The sequence below is a fragment of the Herpailurus yagouaroundi genome, unplaced genomic scaffold, assembly GCF_014898765.1.
Source record: "Herpailurus yagouaroundi ecotype Mexico unplaced genomic scaffold, PumYag 166, whole genome shotgun sequence".
Taxonomy (NCBI): domain Eukaryota; kingdom Metazoa; phylum Chordata; class Mammalia; order Carnivora; family Felidae; genus Herpailurus; species Herpailurus yagouaroundi.
The window spans coordinates 27,023,078-27,037,837 of record NW_024412407.1 but is presented as its reverse complement, the minus strand read 5'-3'; positions in this window follow the sequence as shown (position 1 = coordinate 27,037,837).

Here is a 14,760-nt window from a genome sequence, read left to right as displayed (position 1 = left end):
CAGAGGGGAAAGGAGGATGTGTTTGTGAAACTCCCGCAACCCAGGTCATGTCTGGAGGTGAGAGTATTTAGAAGCTAGACTCCCAGACCCTCTGCAGCCCCAGCAGACACAGGCCCATGACTGCAGGGACAGAGGGCAGCCAGCGCTGCCACCATAGGTGAATGCATGCTGGACCCTGGGCAGGCCCCATCCTCCCTGAGTTTGAATTTGCTCCAACCAGGGTACAATTCACATGGTTTGCTGTGTTCTGTGCTTCAGTCCAGTCCCCATCTTCCCTTTTTGTCCACACTCATGGGCATTTCCTGTGTTCAGAGCTTAGAGCACTTGTTAGGCTGAACCATAAGAACTTCCTGGTAATCAGTTGGTTGTGGTTTCTACAGTCCACTGCTTTTGCTTTTCTCCTTCTAAACATTTTTTTACACAGGCTAAGGAGACAGGGGAGCAGACTGAAGACGGGCAAATAATAAGAGCTAATATATATTGAGTGCTTACTATGTACCCAGCATTTTGCATCCTTAGTACAGTGTTATTTTTTACTACAGTCCCAGGAATTATTTCCTGAAGACCCTGCAATTATTTCCCACCTTTTATAGGTGAGTGGGTCCAGATGGAGAGGCTACATGGGGAGGAACAGGGCTGGGATTCTAGCTCAGCTCAAGACCTCCTGCTTTGCCACAGCCCCCCACAACCAGGGGAGTCCTGGCAGAGACTGGGAGCCAGAAGGCAATGCCTGAAGCTTCACATCAGGATGGGGAGGAGGACACAGGCAAAACTGGAACTCTGGAGGGGCCAGAAGAGCCCCCATGGATGCAACATGGGCAAAGGCCAGGGACCACACCTGAAACCCAATGGGAGAAGGGCCAGTCAGAGAAAGAACCAGGTCAGAAACACCACTAGGGAAGATATGGGAAGGGGAGTTGGAGGCAGCCAGGGGCAGAGCACAGGACTGAGGAAGAAGCACCTGCAGGGTGCAGCCAAGGCAGGTGTAGACAGAAGTGCGGTGACTTGGAGTAACCATGCTACAGATCCAGGACAGCAAGGCGAGGAAAATAGCAGTGGCACAGGGAAGGAAAGATAAAGTCCAGGTGAAAGGATAAAAAGCAGGAGGGAGGGAGAGGACCTGTGGAAGAGATATGGGACTGAGGTAAGTGGAGGAACTCAGGTTAGAGGCTAATTGTGCAGAGGGGGAGTCAGAGTCATCAGTGAGGAGGGAAAGAAATTGGAGTGAGATGGCAGAATAGCAGGAGTGAAGGAAGGAGTGCGTGAGTGCACACACACACCTCAAAACAATTGTCTGGTCATTGGTTCCAAGATCCAAGGCAGCACCCCAGCCACATCACCCCAAACCCTGGCAAGTGTTTGGATGGGATTGATCAAAGGGCCTTAGGGCTCAGACAGTGGGAAGAGAGAGGGAGGTCATGAGCCAGTGTGTGTGTGTCCTTCTGTGCCTGGCAGGCCTATGGGTACCTGAGAGTGTGTGTGCATGTGAGTGCACCTGCTCCAAGAAGCAGCCTGTTGCCTGCAGGACTCTATGTCTGTTCTCCTCTGCCTCTTAATGAGTTTGTCCCCAGAAGCAGGAGTCTGTGATTCATTTATACTGTTTCTAGTCTCTCCAGGCAAAGCACTTTGCCCGTTTGCTGTTTGCCTCCTTGCCATGACCTCAGCAGGGACAGATGGAGCCAGGGAGGGAGAGAGAAGGTGATGCTTGGGCAGTTAGTACTTCCCCCACTCCTACTGCAGACAGGAGCCCCCACACTCACACACACACATAAACACAGATACATACACAGCATACACCTTTGCACACAGCTACCCACCACAGCATGCAGCCAAAGAAAATACACACACACAAAAATGATACACCAATCACACAGGACCAGAAGACACACAAATGAACAAAGGTACTCAGACATATGAACATGACAATCACCCACACACATGGAGAGATAAGAGCCTGGGGCACAAAGCCACTTGATGCAACATCACCTGGATGTATATCTTGCCCCGCAACACATACGCACACAGAAGACATGCAAACCTGGGTATACACTTCTCCAGACAATTGTGCACATCCACATCACTGCCCAACACATCTCAGGGCACCCTGCAGTGGGCTCCAATATATCTGCTAGCAAATTGAAAACACCCAGCATGGCTGTCAATATCTGCCACTCTTCACTACCTTTCATGCTGGTTCCCAATCCAAGTATTTAGTACAGGCCAGTAAAGTTGTCTCCTGCCTGCCTTATGGTTTGCTTACCCTACTTCAGAAGCAAAAGAGAGATTCTACTCTTCTTTTCCTCCTCCATCCCATGCCCTCTTGGCTTTCTTCTTCTACACCCCACTCATGAATCCCCTCTTCCAGGCAGCCTTTCCTGATGAACTAACTAACTCTGATTCTGAATTTGCCATTGTCCTTTGCACTTGTTGGTCTGTACTGGGTCAGTGTCACCAGGTTACTTTGCATATTAGTTGACAGGGAGGGAACTGTAAGCTCCCCAAGGGCAGGACCACTGGACCAACTATTTCAGGCAAATGCTGGTCTCAGTGGTCCAGTACCAGGCTTGGAATGTTCCTGGGAGTATTATTACCTGGTTTCACAGACAGAAAAGTTATGCCGGGCCCCAGCAGCCACCACGAATGTCTCCCTCTGTCACATGCTGCAAGCATCTCCTTCAAAATGATCTTTCAGAGCCATTTTGGAGGAGGGCACATCCTCCACTGTGTCTTCCCACATTCACCTTGTATTTAACCGGAAATATGGCTTCCCAGCTGGGTCCTCCACTTTTTCTCCAGCCTCGGAGAAAACTTGACAATTCTCAATAATTAGATCCACCCTAAAGAACAAACATGTGCCTCTGGTGAGGATTCTCAGAGCTGTGCTGCAGGCTGTGAAGAGGATCCCCACAGAGGATGCCAGGTGACCAGGCACCTGCAGCAGCAGTTGTAAGTGCTCCAGTGAAGAAGATGGTTGTGTGGAATAGGTTCATTGTACTTAAAACAAGAGAGAGACAAGGTAACCCTAAAAAGCCCTCACTGACCACCTCCCCACCTCCCCACAGAACTGTTTCATCCCAGCTCAGCCCCTCTGAGGAGACAGGTGCCCTCCTTGATTTCCCCCTTTCCCCTCATCTGATTCTCCATAGCCTGTCTCTCCCCCTGCCCCTCTCTCCCTCCTGCCGTGAGAGGCACCCTCCCTCTCGCTGTCTCTCTGCACACCCTCCTCCATCATATTCCTTCTCCTCCTGTCTCCCTCTGTCGTCTGTCCATTTCTCTACTCTCTTCTCCACTCTCACCTTTTCTCCCTCTGATCTCAGTCTCTGCCATTTCTTGTCCATCTCAGTCTTTCTGTAACTCGCATCTTGTTCCTGTTCTCCCCCCTCCACCTCCACTGCTCAGAGCAGTCATACAGAGGGAGGGTGTAGGGTCTCCTTCAGCACTGGAGGACTCTGCCATTTTGTATGGAGCTCTGAATTGTTGTGTTCCTGCCACGCACACACACACGTGCAGCAGCAGCAGCAGCAGCAGCAGCAGAGTCCTTGACTCAGAGTCCGCATCCCACTTTCGGCAACCTCTCACTGCCTCTTTCTCTGCCCCCACCCCCTCCTTTCCTTCTCTGTCTCCCTCTCCCTCCATCTCTGTTTGCACTTCTCTGGCTACCTCCTCAGCCCTGGCCCCATGTCCATGGATCTGTCTTTGGCTTTGGGTCTATGGCTACCCCTTGAGCCTGAGTCCAGCTCCTGTCTCTGAGTCCCTGTATGACCCTACTATCTCTGGCCTCTAGGTGTGTCTGGGTATCTATTTTGGATCTTTGTTTCTGCTCTCTGGATGTTCCTCTCTTTCCTCTCTCCTGTCTCTGAGTCTGACTGCCTGTCTCTGTTTCACTGCCCACTGTCTCTGTTGACTCTGTGTCTTGGTCTCTTGGACACTCAGGGTGCTAGAACCTGATCTGCCTTACAAGTCCCAACTGTTGGACTTGGCTTGAATTACTGAGCCCTACTGTCCCCATCCCTGTGTCCATATCTCCCCTTTTGTGCACCCTCCCCCTGTTGCCCTGGAATTCCAGAGGTGGGCTGGCTCAGAGAGCACAGAGATGAGGGCAGCCCTTTGTGTGGAAGGTGGTCTGTGCCAGGTTAGGATGCACTTCCAGCCCTGACTGCAGCACTCTGATTCTCACAGAACATTCCCCAGGATCCAGATACAGGTCACTTCCCTTCCTGCTATGCTGGCCCAACAGACCTTGAGGCTGGGCCCTTCCCCTCCCTAATCCTTCTACTGGGAGCCACTGGAAATTCTGGAAGGGGACTCCAGGTTCCCTTTGGCCAGGTATCTACATGACTGGAGTATTCTGTGAGAAGAAGAGTGAGGAGAGACAGGAGGCCCACTGCAGATGTTTTGCCAGAGGGGGACAGGGTGTCCAGAACAGAAAGTCTGAGACCCTTGCTCCTGCATCCTGGACCAGAACTGCTTAGTGACTCTTTGCAACACTCAGACAGGCCCACATGGGTGAATCAATCCAGAGAGGAGATGGGGCTGGGCTTCAAATATGGGAATGGGGAACAAAAAATATGTGTGTCCTTCCTTCTTTTATTCCCTCATGGCACCTGTAACCCTTCTTGTACATAAGAAGCTCTCAATAAAGTCCTTGGCTCATATTTCACAACCAAAACAGTGCCATAATCAGTGGAATGCAACCGCTATAAATAATCCTTCCCACCCCCACCCTCACTCACCCAGGACAGTTTGCGCTACCAAGACTTCCAAGCACCCCAGTGATCATTGGACCCCAGTTTGAATCCCAGTCACTCCTACCCCTCCTCCTCCATCACTTACCTCATGTCCCTCCTTCCTCCTAACCTCCCCCTTCCCCAACCAATGGTACTTGGCTCCCTGGATGTCTCCCCCAAAGACAGGCAGTCACTAATGAGCACTGAGCACTAGAAGGAGCAGGTCAAGGGCAGCCTGGTAGGTGGGAGGGGCTTCCAGAGCTAGCAGATAAGGAGTCCCATCAGCATCTGTCAAATACATCATCTCCCTCCAGCATCCCTGTCTCTTGATCCTGGCTCCTGCCAACCCACCTCCCTGCTGAGGCTGAGGGACTGAGCTCAGGTGCAAATTCACAGAAGCCTAGACACATAATGCCTGGTCTGCTCCACACCAATTTCCCCCAGGAATGTCACTACTCCTGAAGTCTTTACCTGAAAACTCCAAAACTCTGGGAAGCTGAGGATGTAGATGGAACCGAAGGAGGAACTCTGCTCAATATCTTGATCTCAGCCCCTTGTCTCCACCACACATCCCCAAAAGTAGAGCTTAAATCTTCAGGCAATGGTAAAGAGGGTGAAATCTCAGGAAGACTATCCCAGCCTTAAAGAGACGTGAATGTTTCCAGAAACCAAGGGAGATGGGGGGAAAGATGAGGTTAGAGGAGCAAAGGTCCCTTCTCCTGATGTAGACAATTTCCACCAGGGGACAAGGGACTTGGCTAGAACAACTTGAGCAGAACCTTCTCAGTAGAGACCTGCGATAGGCTTGGTGGCCACAAGAGGGCGGCAGAGAAGGGCTCTCTCCCTGCGGAGCCAGCCCTGAGCCCTGGGTACTGAGATAGGGCTGGGCTGCAGGCTGGAGTCCTTGGCTCCAGCAAGAACCTGTGAATTTCTGAATTCAGGAAACTCCTCTTACAGTCTTCCCACTATCATCCCATATTGTCTTTGGCCCCTGAAATGCCATCACCCATCCAGTCCCCTTGCCTTTTCTGGGGATGCTGACACAGAAGGGCCACATGGCTTTTCCTTTATGGTTGTTCAGCAGGTGACATCCCAGCTCACACAGGTGATGCTTCACAGGGTCCCACCTGACAGCTAGAGTCACAACTTGAACCCACATTTTCTTGATTCTCAATCCAAGGGTCTTCCCATTTTGTGCTGACTGCTGCTCCTAACAGAGAAGCATACTTCATAGGCCCCAGTGGGAAGACTGCTCACCTCACTTGTTGTGAGCATGTCAAAGCTGTACCCTTCCCCACGTGATATGTTTACACACATGAGAATGTACACAATACTGTTAACCACGGAGCACAGACACGTACACCACAAACACCATGCAGTGCACACCCTCACCCTCAGCACACACACCCCTCTGCCCCTCAGAGTCCCACTGCCCCTGCTCCTCTCTTCCTACATCCTGAGCTGCAAGAGAAACTTCTCTTCATTCATTATTTTCTCTTTGTCCCGTGTTTGCAGAGGCTCTTCAGAGTTATAGACAGAAATGTGCTTTTCCTGTTCTAATCTTGTTCCCTCCCACCACAGCCCTGTACACATGGAGAGGAGGGGCCATTCAGGGTCCTCAACTCTCTCTTCCCAGGGATCCTGTCTATCAGGCCCTTCAATGCTCCTTGCTCCTCCCATCCCTCTTCTCACCTACTGACTCCTCCTCCAAATTCTGCTTGCTGCTACTGACCCTCTTTTAACCTCAAAAGCTGGGTCTCCTAGGGAGGGAGGTGAGCACTGAAAGGACCGAGAAGGAAGGATAGGAGGGACAGGGAAGAAAACCTAACTGCAGACCCAGGGAAGGCTCTGTCCTGTTCTCTTTACCCTCAGCTGGGAACTTCTGGCTTGAGTATGACCCAGTGTTCTGACTAGCCTTACTTCCTCCCCTCTCCTAGGAGCTAAGGTGAGGAAGTGATAGTAACTAGATTGAATGCGTTGACTCCATGGAATGGGGCCAGTTTGGGGGAGGGGGGCACATGTGCAAACTTGTGAACTGATGGGTGAATGTGTGCATGCAGGCGTGCCACACACAACCCCTTCTGCATAGTCCATCACACACAAGAACTCCATGCCATTCCCCAATCCAGGACTCCTTCCTTAGAAAACAAAGAGAAAAACATGCCAGGGTTTCAAACACCTTATTCCAACTTTCCACTCATGGGGGAAACCTGAAAAGATAAAACCCTCCCCCTTTCTTTCCCTCTCGCCATGTGCCTCCTAATATACTCTGATGTTTGCATTTTCCCCTTCGACCCTCTGGGTGCAGCTCCCACACACCTTCCCCAGAATGGAAGAGGCAGCAGACAGAGCCTACTCCTTGCTAAGGACTGAGACAAATGCCAATAACCTTTAGGGGCTCTCAAGGTGTCCATTCTACTATAAATTTCCGAGGTCAAAACTATTCTGATATTATCACATACATAAATGAGTATACCAGGTAGCAGGGGAAAAATCTATAAGGCAGCCAGATGAGAAGGACCAGGAATTGTTTTCATCTTCCCAGAGTCCAGCTCCATGGGGCTGGAGCCATACAGAGTATTACTGTTTAATTTAATTCAGTAAGGTGGGTGGCGGCAAATGAGGCAAGGGAAAAATGGTACCTCAGAGGGAGGGCGCCTGGACACAGTCCCCACCTTGCGTTCATAGAGCCAGGGCTCCTGGCCAAGATGTCCAAGCAGTGACAGCAGAAACAGAGGGGGGGTAGTCAGGAGAATTTGGTGATTCTCAGCCCCCAGTAAAGGGTGCTGTACTTGGTGGGGGCGGGAGGAGTAGAGGAGGATGTATCATCATGGGAGCTTATGAGGGACTGGATTTTGGTGCCTGGAGAGAAAACGGCTTCAAAGGGACTCTGGGTGAGACCAGAAGGACTCAGGCTGATTGAGACAAACACTGCCTCCCCTCTTCCCTCCCCAATATACCCACTCTACAGAAGACAATAACAAGGGCCATGATGGAACTCAGCTTCCCCTCCCCCAGCACCTGTGAATCCTGACGCCCAAGCAGAGAGAGTTCTCCAGGGTGTGAACCATTCTGTCCCATGGTCTTCATCTCCACAGACCCAGTGGGGCAGGAGAGAGGAGGATGGAGGAGAACCTGAGGTAGAACTGCCCTCCCTCAGAACCTTCCTCGCAGGGTCCTTTCTCTGGTCTCCTTCCCATCTGCAGTTCTTCTGGGCATATGGTGGTTCTCTCCACTTCCAGTGCTCCAGGCACGACTGCAGTTAGACCACAGAAGGGACTTACCAGATTAGCATCTTGCCCATAGCCACACTCAGACTGGAGTAGGGAAGGCTGAGGAAACTGGGCTTTTCTGAATAGGCACAAGGAGCTGAGCATGATGAGATCAGGGAGAGTGGGGAAGGGAGGGGCATCTCACTGGGATGAGAGGCATTGTAAAGTTGGGCAACTGTCAGAAGCAGTGGTATCCAAATACACTTTAGTATTTACTGGGAAGTTCTTCTCAGGTCTGATATCACTTCCTCCTGCTTTAGTTTCAGATTGTTTCCCTTTTAGGGCACTTTTGGGGAAGGAGAATTTGAATTGTAGGTTTGAGACTTGAGGACAGAGTTTCAATTATCTCTCTCCATCTAGATGTATCCCTGCTACTTGACTTTCCTCACTGGCTTTCACTCCCAGGCCATGTAGGTATTCAAAGGCTCCCTGAGAAAACCTCCAATGTCAATTAACAATTCTGAGGCCTGCTTCCCTCTAAAAGCCAACCAGGCCCTCCCCCCCTTTCCTTTCTCAGCAAGGACCCCAACCCTGCAGTTCTCAGAATGGCTATAAGGTGGCAACAAATGCACAGATGGGCCCAGAGCTAGGCCTGGTGCCTCACCAGAGCCAGGACCCAGATCTCCTCCACCCAGATCTCCATCCACACATCCTCCTTGCCAGGCAGGAGACCAACCCCAAGGTTCTCAGGAAAGAGAGTTTGCAGAGAGAACTCAGGCTTTGGAGATAGGTGGGCTGTGTGAGGAGGGAGTGGAGGAAGGAAAGTGAGGGTGGAAGACAAGCCTGAGAGGGAAAACAGGTTTGCAGAGACCCAACCAGGAAGCAAGTGGTCAGGTGCAGTGTGAAGCCCAAGTTGAGAAATCACAGTGGTACTGTCTGCCACTCCCCACACCTGTGGGAGATGCAGGAGAGAAGCATCAAAGGAAGAGACTTCAAAAGGGAAAGGCTGGAGAAGGTGCAAGGCCTTAGGACGCGTTTACACAGCTGAAAGCAGGCTGCAGCTCCCTAAGGAACAAGGAATGCCTAGAGCCATTAGCATTGTCCAGGGCCAGATCCTTCTTCCCACCTGACCCTTCCTAGTGTTATAGAAACCAATTAACTCGAAATTCAACCTTGAAAAGCTAAACCAGTAAATTGATTAATACACATGCTTAGCTGACTTTATGCACATAGTCTTTAGCAAGTACCCTAATAAAAAGAAGCTTCCTTCTGGAGTCGGAGCCTCATTCCAACATGAGTATGAGGACCTTCACTTAACTGCATTTTGTTTATGGACTCATCTTTTGCAACTCCAGCCATACTCCCTGCAACACACGCCTGTCCCAGCATCCCAGGAGCTCCAGGGCAGCAGCCATAAGAGGCCTGTTAACTGGATCAAGGGCAACCAGGAACAAGAGAAGGATGCAACCAGGAGGTGAAGTCTACACCCCAATAAAACACACAGATACAGACAGGGAAGGGTCTGCACTGCAACCTCTGTCCTTGGAGTGAGACCCAGTTGGACATCATTATCTCTGCCATTCCCAGAACACAGAGAACATGGAGGGGCTCAGGCAATTCTCCAGGGCAGTTCTGGCCCTCCTGGTGCATACATGGAGTCCGAAGAGAAGGGAGAAAACCAGGAAAGCCAGTCAGGAAACAGAAGAGACCAGAACAAGGAAAGGCCTGCAGGTACATTTCCTGTGGTTTAGAAAGAAACAGTGTGGGATCCAGAACCAGGAGAGTTAATCACAGAAGACATCCCAGAGGAGGAGAATAAGCAGTGATTTTGCAAATGACTAGGAGGGTAATCTGCTGGAAGAGGAGGAGAGGGGGTGGTTCACACTGGAGTCAGACTATGAGGCTAGAGCAGGGCAGGGAGGACTAAATACTGCAATGGCTGCCCAGATGGAGCTAAGAGACCAGATCCTGGGAGTCTGTGGAGGGAGGGCGAGAAGGAGAAGGAATAGGTGTCAGTGCATGGGAGGCCTAGAAGCCCAGCTGGAAGGCTGGAAAGGAGTCACTAGAGGAGGAGGAAGGGGGACAGCATCCCAGTCTAGCTGAAGTCCTTCTCCCCCTCTTCCCATCCCATAAAGCCAAGAGAATGGGAACAGAGTCCAGGGTCCTCCAAATGGGGAACAAGAGGGACTCCTGGACTAGGAGTCCGGGGCAGGTTTTCCAGAGTCAGCCATCTTGTAGCAGGAGACACTGAGTATTCCCTCCTCCAGGACCTCTGGCTCCTGTCTGTCAAGTGAGAGTGTTGCAAGCAGTGATCTCTGTACTTCCTTCTCTGAATCTGCCCTGTTGATCATGGTTCCCCTTCCCCAGGAAATGTCTGACCCATCTGTGATCCACCAGCTTTACCCCCTATCCTCTCAGCGTCCCTACACCCTGAACCCACTTCCCTAACCAAAAGAAACTACTTCCATGCTTGGGGGAGGGAGTTCTGGGCTCCTCCCAGTGGGATCCTGCTCCAGTCCTTCCAGACAACCCACCACCCTGACCATCTCTGAGTTTCCATCAGGTATTGCCCCATCCTGGTTCCTCCACCTCCCTCCCCTGCTCACCCCCATCCCTCTGACCTCCTGCACTGCCCACCTCCCACCCACTCTGTTCCCTCCCACCTTCACCACCTTCCACCCCACGCAGCTTGCCTCCCGTCCTCCTCCTGGCTTACCTCCCCAGACAACCCCAACTCCCAGTGGGCTCCACTCTCCCATTACCTCCATGTCTCCACCTGCATCCTACCAATCTGCCCCATTTCAAGTCATTTCTACACCTTCCTTTGCACCTTTCACACTCTTCAGAATCTAGGGAGTAGAACAGGGCTCAGAGCCCAATGACAGGAAGGACATTTGCCCCCTTCTCTCTCTTCCTGCCCTATGCCTACTGTCTCTTCTTTCTTCCTCTAGGCAAACCCTGTCAGGTGTTTAGGAGAGCTGAAGAGACCTCTCTCCATCAGGAAATTGGCGAGTGGGGTAGGGTGACCAAGGAAAACCTCCTAGGTAATTCAGTCCCACCTGGGGAACTCGGTCCTCCATGGTGACCCTGTCCCTTCCTGACAGGCACTGAGTGGTGGGGAGAGCCCATAGCTCAGTGCTGCCCCAGGTTGAAAGGGACCCTTGGGACCTCAGGGAAGGCCTGATTACCTGGTCATCCCAAAGCCACTTCATCTCAGGAGAGGACAGAGGCAAATGGTGATTGTTGCCTCAGGTTGTCCTACCACCTGTCCCTCCACCCCAGCTGGAGGGAGACTCACCCTCAGCTCCTAGCACAGGTTTGCAGGAGAGAAAGGAATCTGCTCAGCCTCTGCATCTTTTCTCCTCCCAGATCACTGATGTCTTGAGAGTCCAGAGAACTCTGCATAATTTCACAATTACAGGGTGTGTGCAGGACAGGACTTGGGCCTCCACATGGAAACCACAGATTCCCCCAGGGTCTCACCTTGTTTCCTGCCTGTTTCTTCCAGGTGGTATCCTCTTCCCCCACCACACCTTGCTGAACCCAAACACTCCTGGGGAGAGGATCTCTCTTTATGGGCCCCTATTCATCCTACTCAATCCCTGTATCAGGATTTTAGCTTCAGAAAACAAGTAGTGCTGTCTGCTCAAGAGAAGTTCTTCATCTCCTCTCACTTGAATCTTTCTTGCTAATGTAAGCCATCATCCTGTCCCCAGGAAATAGTGGGGCTCTCTCCCAACCTTCCCTTCCCCACTTCTTCAGGGTCTCCATGGTATGTCCCAAATATCTAGGTTCCACATCCCAGGATGTGTGTGGTTGCAAGGGGAAGACAGTGGTTCCTGGGGTGAGATTGGGCCAAGCACACTTTGGAGCTTGTTGCACACAGTGGGTGTGTAATAAGTGAGAAATGGCCCATTGAGAAGCTGGACTTAGTTAGGTGAGGGAGGGTAGGGGGGAAGGAATGAGGCTGGACGGGTCTGAAATGTCTGTTTCCCTTTCTCTTCTCTTCCCCTCTGGGCCTCCTGGAGAGAATATCCTCTAAGACAGACCCTGAGCCTGGAGTCCTCCCTAAGCTGATGGGGTTGTCCTCCCCTCCAACCACCTCCACCCAGCCCAGCTCAGGACACCAGGACACACATCTCCAAGAGCTCAGGCCACTGTACTCCCACCCCACCAGCAACATACACCCTCTGTTCAGCCAGGGCTCCCACATCTCTGAGCCTTCTTCACCTAGGACACCAGGGTGAATGCCCTCATTCTGGCAGAATCTTAGGTGACCTCTTTGAGTTGCCTGGGCCACTGCAATCAAGTTAGTAGTCTTGAAGCTTTAGCCAGGACCCTTAGCCCACATGATTGATTAATGTTTCCTTGTATACCTATATATTGTGCATTCTTTCCTGGAAAACAACAGAGCCCTTCTGCACACAATGAAACAGAAACCAGACAAACAAGACACCTTTATTCAACAGTGTATACAGTGTAGTCTTGGCTTTGGGAGTACAGTTGTCAGTGTATAAATCTTTTACCGCTTCGGTTAAGTTTATTTCTAGGTATTTTATGGGTTTTGGTCCATTGTAAATGGGATCAATTCCTTGATTTCTCTTTCTGTTGCTTCATTATTGGTGTATAGAAATGCCACAGATTTTTGTACATTGGTTTTGTATCCTATGACTTGGCTGATTTCATGTTTCAGTTCTAGAATTTTTTTTCGTGGAGTCTTTCAGGTTTTCCATGTACAGTATCATGTCCGCAAAGAGTGAAAGTTTGACTTCTTCCTTGCCAATTTGAATGCCTTTTATTTCTTTGTGTTGTCTGATTGCTCAGACTTGGACTTCCAACACTACATTGAACAACATTCATGAGAGTGGACATCCCAGTCATGTTCCTGACCTTAGGAAAACTCAGTTTTTTTTTCCCCATTGAGGATGATATTAGCTGTGGGTCTTTCATATATGGCCTATATAATCTCGAGGTATGTTCTTTCTATCCCCACTTTCTTAAGGTATTTATTTATTTATTTATTTATTTATTTATTTATTTATTTATTTTACAAGGAAAGAATGCTGTGTTTTTTTCAAATGCTTTTTCTGCATCTATTGAGAGGATCATGTGGTAATTATCCTTTCTTTTATTAATGTGATATATAATGTTGATTAATTTGTGGTTATTGAACCATCCCTGCAGCCCAGGAATAAATCCCACTTGATGATGTTGAATAATTCTTTTAGCATACTATTTAATTCAATTTGCTAGTATCTTGTTGAGAATTTTTGCATCCAGTTTCATCAGGGATATTGGCCTGTAATTCTCCTTTTTAGTCAGGTCTTTGTCTGGTTTGTGAATCAAGGTATTGCTGGCTTTATAGAATGAGCTTGGAAGCTTTCCCTCCATTTCTATTTTTTGGAACAGTTGGAGAAGAATAGGTATTAACCCTTCTTTAAGTATCTTGTAGAATTCCCCTGGGAAGCCATCTGGCCCAGGACTCGTTTGTTGGAATTTCTGATAATAGATACCTTGCTGTTCAAATTTTCTATTTCTTCCTATTTCAATTTTGGTAGTTTGTGAGTTTCCAGATTGTCCATTTGCTGCCCAGGTTGTTGGCATTTAATTTTTCATAGTATTTTCTTTTTTTTTTGTTTTTTAACTTTTTTTTTTTCAACGTTTATTTATTTTTGGGACAGAGAGAGACAGAGCATGAACGGGGGAGGGGCAGAGAGAGAGGGAGACACAGAATCGGAAACAGGCTCCAGGTTCTGAGCCATCAGCCCAGAGCCTGACGCGGGGCTCGAACTCAGGGACCGCGAGATCGTGACCTGGCTGAAGTCGGACGCTTAACCGACTGCGCCACCCAGGCGCCCCTCATAGTATTTTCTTATAACGTTGGTATTTCTGTGGTGTTGGCTGTGATCTCTCCTCTATCATTTGTGATTTTATCTACTTGGGTCCTCTTTCTTTTCGTTATGGTAAGTCTGGTTATGAGTTTATCAATTTTCCTTCTTCTTTAAAGAACCAGCACTTAGATTTATTCATCTGTTCTACTGGGTTTTCGGGTTTTTTTGTTTGTTTGTTTCCAAATCCTTTATTATTGCTCTAATCTTTATTATTTCCCTCCTTCTGCTAGCGTTAGGCTTCATTTCCTGGTCCTTTTCTACCTCCTTTAGGTGTAAGCTTAGCTTGTGTATTTATGACTTTTCTTGCTTCTTGAAATTGGAATGCATTGCAATGTATTTTCCTGTTAGGACTGCCTTTACTGCATCCCAAAGGGTTTGGACTGTCCTGTTTTCATTTTCATTGGCTTCCATGTAATTTTTTTTATTGCTTCTTTAATTTCCTGGTTAACCCAATCATTCTTTAGTAAGATTTTCTTTTAACTTTCCATATATTTGAGGGCCTTCCAAATTTTTTCTGATGGTTGATTTCAAATTTCGTAGTGTTATGCTCTGAAAAACTCCATGGTATGATCTCAATCTTTCTTTACCTGTTGAGGGCTGATTTGTGACCCAGTATGGTATCTATTGTGGAGAATGTTCCGTGTGCCCTTGAGAAGAACGTTAGTGTGAAATGTTCTGAATGTATCTGTTAAGTCCATCTGGTCCAGTGTCTTTCAAAGCCATTGTTTTCTTGTTGATTTTCTGTTTAAATGATCTGCCCATTGTTGTAATTGGGGTATTAAGGTCCCCGACTACTATTGTATTATTATCAATGATTTTCTTCATGTTTTTTATTAAGTTCTATATTTGGGTGCTCCAAGTTGGGACACAAATATTTACAATTGTTAGATCTTCCTGATGCATAGACTCCTTAATTATGATATAATGCCT